The sequence below is a fragment of the Nannobrachium achirus genome (genome assembly GCF_963921795.1).
Source record: "Nannobrachium achirus genome assembly, chromosome: 9".
NCBI lineage: Eukaryota > Metazoa > Chordata > Actinopteri > Myctophiformes > Myctophidae > Nannobrachium > Nannobrachium achirus.
The window spans coordinates 21675568-21683044 of NC_137818.1; positions in this window are offsets into that span (position 1 = coordinate 21675568).

Below are 7477 nucleotides of genomic sequence, written 5' to 3' on the forward strand. Positions count from 1 at the left end.
GGCTTTGTAAAGTAGCAGAGGACTGCGGGCTGACTGAACCGCGGTTCATACTTCGGTGCGTGACTGCGTTTTGTGTAGAAAAAAAAGACATGCAAGCTCGCATCACGGCACGCATCACAGATGTGACGCGTTGTGAGCTTTTAGGTCAATAGCCATTGGACTGCATTTTATATAATGGGCTGCATTATAGCGCTTTTCATTACAATGTACTTCACATTCACCCATTTACACACCGATGGTGGAGGAAACCATGTAAAGCACCAACCTGCTCATCGGGAGCAGTTAGGGGTTCACTAGGAAATTTAAGGGGTCAAAAGCGTTAAGCAACCAGCCGTCGGCGACGGGGTCCCACCTCTTTCGCTGAACGCTTTGGTTCCCATGGCGACGCGACCATGCAGCAGGCGTTGTAGCCGCTACGTGGAAAGGTAGACTCTGCCGTAGTAGAGACGGCCGCAATGGCAGCTGGTTGATCTATCGAGCGCTGATCATTTCCGGTTGCCGTTGTCATCTGCCGTTGCAGTGCAAAGCTTAAATAGCCTACTGTCTTGCTCAAGGACACTTAGAGCTGGGAATCAAAACTGGAACCTTCAGATTCCAAGACGGCCACTCTACCTCCTGAGCCACTGCCAGTACCTTCAGTACCTTCATATCACAGGCCTACCATTAATATTATAATATGGCAGTCAGGAGAACTGTTCCTCATGTAAAACACAATCATCACAGTACGCAGCATCCACGCAAATCGCATTGGATGCTGCAAAACTATTATTACCTCTTTTCACCTTTGTTTTTCCTCTCCTCATTGCTTTGCATTGGCATTTTATTTTATTGTGTATTGTTATTCACTGTTTTGTTTAATTATTTACATTTTTTGTAAAGCACACTGTAAGCCAGTTAATAACATTTCTATATAAGTTATTGTTATAATAGTATTACTATTATATACTTGGTATGAAACATTTCAAAATCAAAAGACTCGTTTTCACCCAACGTATCCAATTACACCAATTTTTGAGGTTAACTTTGTGATACTGTGAGTCAATGATCCCTCCTGAATGTCTCCAACTAATCCCTTGCTATTTTCCCAACGAGGTACAGAGTGAAACCCATGTGTACCAGGGCCCGCAAGCCTTGGGGCACTTACTGGATCTGGTTAGGAATGCATAACAGTGAAAGTGATAGACATGTTGAAGATCACACCCTTGAGGAACAGTTTCATGAGCACCCCCCACCACATTCTGTGCATGTCCAGTCCCCCACACCACCAAACAACCAGGGAAAGGAATTAACTATTATTTTCTAACGCAGACTTTAAACGAACAGATCAAATGGCTAAAATATTATAAATATAGCTTTAAAGGAGTAGTTCACCCCCAACATGGAGTTTTTTCTATTGATTACTCACGCCATAGAGACTTGAGTTCAAAAATATATTTTTTAATTTGTTGCATTCCTAAGACAAAAAATTGTTTTTAGTCAATTTACCCCCATTGATTCCGGATGGGGACCCGAATGCATTTGGGTCCCCATTCGGAATCAATGGCGGTAAATTTACTATAATAACATTTTTGTCTTAGGAATGCAACAAAAAACTAAAACTATTATTGAACTCGAGTCTCCATGGCGTGAGTAATCAATAGGAAAAAAAAAACATTTTGGAGGTGAACTACTCGTTTAAGGTAGGTATTGTTTTACGCAAATGCTAGACAGTGACTAGCTCATCGGGAGCAGTTAGTTAAAATTCAATGCGATGCAGGAGGAGCAGTATAGGCCTATAGCTCTCAGCCACATCTATCTATAAATGCGACAAATCTCTGTCTGTTTGTTTGTAATCCGCGTATCTCGAGAACCGTTCGTCCCACCGGCTTCAGATTCGGCACGCGCGTTCCCCGCTGCGGCGCGGAGTGCAGTGCCGGGCCTCGGCCCGACTCGGCATGCGGTTTTCCCGAAGCGGCGCGAAACGTTCGGAATCTCCTTACGCGGAGCTGATTGTTAACATCAGGCTGTTCCTGAGGAAATCGGCACAATCGCTGACTCATTGTGACATCACTTCATAAAAGGCTCTGACATCACGTACGCCAGGAGTCAACAAAAAATCTCTGTGAATGTGTATGTATGTATGTGAATCTCGAGAACCGTTCTTCCCACCGGCACGCGCGCTCTCCAGATATGGGCATAAAATTAATCCCCGAATGCGGAGCTGATGTCTGACATCAGAGTTTTCCGCAACCGGTACTGTGTGTGCAGAGATCTCCATACATTGGGGTTTGCATTAAAGGGTGGGGACAAAGGCTAACATAAGGAAAACAGATGGTCAAAACGGGTCCTATGACAACATGACAACAGGTATATTGGGGTTTGCATTAAAGGGTGGGGACAAAGGCTAACAGAAGGCAAACAGATGGTCAAAACGGGTCCTATGACAACAGGTATATTGGGGTTTGCATTAAAGGGTGGGGACAAAGGCTAACAGATGGTCAAAACGGGTCCTATGACAACAGGTATATTGGGGTTTGCATTAAAGGGTGGGGCAGGCATAAAATGGACGCAAATAGACAGATATCTCCATATATGGGCATATGGGCATAAAATGGACCCAGAACTATATCTGCAGTGATCTCCATATATGGACATAATATGGGCATATGGGCATTGGGGTTTGCATTAAAGGGTGGGGACAAAGGCTAACAGAAGGCAAACAGATGGTCAAAACGGGTCCTATGACAACATGACAACAGGTATATTGGGGTTTGCATTAAAGGGTGGGGACAAAGGCTAACAGAAGGCAAACAGATGGTCAAAACGGGTCCTATGACAACAGGTATATTGGGGTTTGCATTAAAGGGTGGGGACAAAGGCTAACAGATGGTCAAAACGGGTCCTATGACAACAGGTATATTGGGGTTTGCATTAAAGGGTGGGGCAGGCATAAAATGGACGCAAATAGACAGATATCTCCATATATGGGCATATGGGCATAAAATGGACCCAGAACTATATCTGCAGTGATCTCCATATATGGACATAATATGGGCATATGGGCATAAAATGGACCCAGAACTATATCTGCAGTGATCTCCATATATGGACATAAAATGGACGCCGACAGACAGACAGATACAGATATCTCCATATATGGGCATAAATGGACACAGGCAAACAGATGGTCAAAACAGGTCCTATGACAACAGGTATAATGGGGTTTGCATTAAAGGGCGGGGCATTCATTCTCTATTTACATCGTTCCCGAGTTGGCCAGGTCGCCGACTAGACGCTGGGCCGCCCGAAGGGCGGCCCAGCTTCTAGTAAACCAAAACACACAACTTGTAGATGATGGTGATGGGTATTCTGAAGTCACTGTGCACCATTATGCAAGACAATCAAGGAAGGCTCTTGTCAGTCAAACTAATACCTGATGTATTAGTTGCGTGAAAGTGGGGCACACCGAAAACAGGCGATCTAAAAAGACTGGCTACTTTCGGTGCACGATACGATGCACAACCAAGTCTAAAATCAGGTGTGACACACTTTGTGTTTGACTTAACGGGTTTATGAGCTTTTAGGTTGGTGCCTTTGTCCTGAAATGTCCTTTGGTATGTTTAGACCAAGAGAGATCCATGTCATACTCAGGCGACATGGGGGATTAGAGGAGGAAAACTGGCCTAACTCACAACACATAGAAGGAATGACTTCACCAGCCTGCTTGTGGAGCCAGCATGGGACTGAGATGGATTGTCAACAGGAACAAACATGTTACTTGAGTAAATTACAAAAGTATAGGCATCAAAACATAGGTACAGTACCAAAGAACTCAAGTATTTCAAAATGTGTAGAAAAAGTACTGTGTATTTGGATGTGATTAAAGTTACTTTACACAACTAACACACTGCTACGGTAATATCAGCAAATGTCCGCTTCCATCTAACACTAAAACCATCTTAGTAAGTTTGTTTAGACCTAACAAAAACAGACAGTTTACTGGAAGAGATCTGGTGTGTAGTGAATAGCAGACTATAAACAGTAGCTTCGGTAACGGAAGAATTCCATAGAAGTCTTAGCTGTAAGCACCATTTTATTGCTTCTGCTTCGGAGGAACACTTGAATGTTCCATAGCAAAGGACCATGTATCCCGGAAAGTCTCAAAAGTCAAATTCAATTTTAGATGAATGCCCACTGGTTTCAGAGTGGGGGCTTTTCATTCTTTTTAGAGCATTCTCAATATTGTCGTATTGAGGTTTGTATGAAATGTGCCAAATGAATATTAGCAAAATATAATTATTTTTGCCAGGTATGGCATTTGACTTGGTTGACACACTGAAGTAAGATGAGTGAATATCGTAAATCTACAGTCTAGGACTTATTTTAATGCAAATGAATAATGTATGGTAGAATACATCTACATTATGGTTGGAGGTGGTATCCCTCTCTTCCTTTGAGACATTTAGAACCTGGTAGGACACCTACTGGTTGAGAAAGAATGTCAATAAAGTTAATCAAAGCAGACCACGCACTGGATTGGACAGTGTGTGCCACTACAGTATCTCTGTTGTAGTTCAGACAATATTGCGACTACCTCTCACTGGGAGAGGGAGACAACAGGTATAAAACATAAGGATTGTAACTTTTAGAAAATATATAGTATATAAGTTCTCAAAAAATATAGATTATAAATACAGAAAGAATATATATAACCTATGAAGGTCATGAATGCATTTATGATTATAGATGAATAATTATGAATTTACATGAAAGTATGCACATCCTATATTGCACGTTTAGAAGGCATACACATTAATATGAATATTGTTTTTAAAGGTACCAAATCGGAATTGTCAATTTCAAAAGCTGCCAGTCAGCCCGCACAGGGAGTGTTTTATCAAGCCAGACAGGGTGAGTTAACACCCTGCTTCCTTTGCGTGTGGCGGGTTACAGTTGATAGCTTACAGACAGAAGGCTTAGCTAGAACCACGAACAAAACCCCAGAACATGGGATACATCTGCTGCCCCACAAGGCTTTCTATCTGCTACTAGAAACAAAACAGCATCTGCTAAAGTCGTCCCAGCTTTGTGGCATAAAACCGAGAGGAAGAGCAGAGGTGAAGAAAAGCAGATGAAGAAGATAAGGTAAATTATTGTCAGTGACATCTCATAGGGGGATTAAGAGAGGCTCTAGCCACTTAAACCCTACCCAGTAGTAGACTCTGTTGACTGAGGTCCCCCAGAAATCTATCCTTGGCCCTGTCCTTTTTATCCGCCTTCACAAATCTCAATCCATTTAAATTCAAAGGAGCTTTATTGGCATGAGAAAACATACATTTACATTGCCAAAGCAATTGTCAAAATATAATAAAAACAGTTTAAGAAAATGGGGAAAGTATATACAATTGGCGGGGTACAGCATTGTGTTAAACAGTTATTATGTTATATATGATGTTTTGAAACAAATAGCAGCAATCCTTTTGTAGTAACTTTTGGGACAATTAGCAGCATTTTCTCTTAACTATTTAATACAAAAAAGCCTCAAATTTCAAATATGTTCATAAGTTCTGTTTATATGTGCAGTTGGTCTAGTAGTTCAAAGTGTGTTGCAAAGCAATGTGTTAGTAGCAGTCAACTTTGAACCACAAGGTCATGGGTTCGATCTCAGGCACTGCCAACTCAGCATAAGAGTAGCATGGCTTGGGTGCGGCAAGTCTGGCTATAAGTACTGTGAGCTGGTGATTGTTGTTGTGCTCCACCTCAGCAATCCATCTCCAAGGGGTTTAGCTAATTGAAACAGGGATAGACTCCTGTGTTCTTGGTTGATGTTGGCAATACTAGCCTCTCGGACCTACTTACTAACAGATTTATTTATTTTTAGCAGGATATTGGATTCCAGAAATCAACTTGTTTAATGTTCGCCTATTATGACATAACCAGAACAGGGACTTGTGTGGTTAAGAAAAGGGAAATTAAGTATTGCATGTGTGTGTGTGTACGTGCAAGAGTGTGTGTGCGTGATCTTTTGTGGTGGTACTACGGTATATGGGTTGATTGATTGATGCTTTTACTGACAAAAATGTATATACATGAACATACATTTGTACATATATCTGTCAAGCGGATAAAACACAAAAAATCGTCGTCCTTTGAGTGTAAATGTGTGTGCACCTCAGTGGTGGAACGTAACCAAGTACGTATAATTTTGAAGTGTTTTTACTTTACTGGAGTATTTCCAATTTTCGGTACTTTTACTTCTACTCCGCTACATCTCAGAGGCAAAGTAGTACATAACCCTTACTCCACTACAATTATTTGATAGTTACTATAGTTACTTTGTAGATTTTGATTATTATTTACGATTTATAAGCTCACAATGCGCATTGTGACGCATTGATCTGCTATTGATTGATCTGCTGTTTTCAAAAGATTTTTATACACTTGAAAACTTGTGAAATGGGACATTCTGCATAATGGGTACTTTAAGTACATTTTGATACCTATACTTTTGTACTTTTACTCCAGTCAATTTTTTATTCCAGACTTTTACTTGTAACAGAATATTTCTACATTACAGTATTGATACTTTTAAGTAAAAACATGTAGTACATGTAGTGTGTGTGTGTGTGTGTGTGTGTGTGTGTGTGTGTGTGTGTGTGTGTGTGTGTGTGTGTGTGTGTGTGCGCGTGTGGGTGGGTGGGTGGGTGGGTGTCTGTATGTGTGTACTGTATGCGTATGGTGGACTTGGGGCAGATGTCTTTTGTTTGGTGCCGTCCGTGGTGGAGCGTCATGGAAAAAAGGTGATCACGAGTTCAAGGATGTTCACAGAAGCAATTCTTCACACCCAGCCTGGAAAATCAGAGCTGGCATGATACAGTAGAATAGACCACAGAGATAGATAGACTACACAGTCCGTTGAAAAACATCTTGGAACACATGGACATCACACGGTGTGATTCGGAACATTTTACATTCTCGTTCCTTCTCAGAGCAGAGACATGTCTAATTAATTAAACATTTTGCAATACAACTATAAAGTGACAGAGCTCTAACTCAACCCAAACTAATAGTGCTAATAATAAAATTAATCAAATGTATCTAATATATATCTAATATAATCTTCAGCCCAAGTACTTTCTCATAATCAATTTCCTTTCTACATTGCTACCATTTTACTCACTTATCTTACTCATAACATCTCAGGGTCACATGTAGACATTACATCAGTTGAATTGAATTAATTTGACATCACGTTTAGTCATCCTATAACAGACTCTCTACGCAGTGGAAAAATAAACAGGTCAAAGGAGTTCTGGAACCGTACTTGTTATCTTTCCTGAAACCATTTGTACTTACCAGCATTTGGATGTCATTATATAATCAATACACAAAGCCAAGTATTGGAATGGAGAGGAGCAGTGGGACTGCTGCGTACAGAACATATAACCACATTGCCTAATATTAATCTTTGAATGAAATGCTGAACCTCTAAGCCACG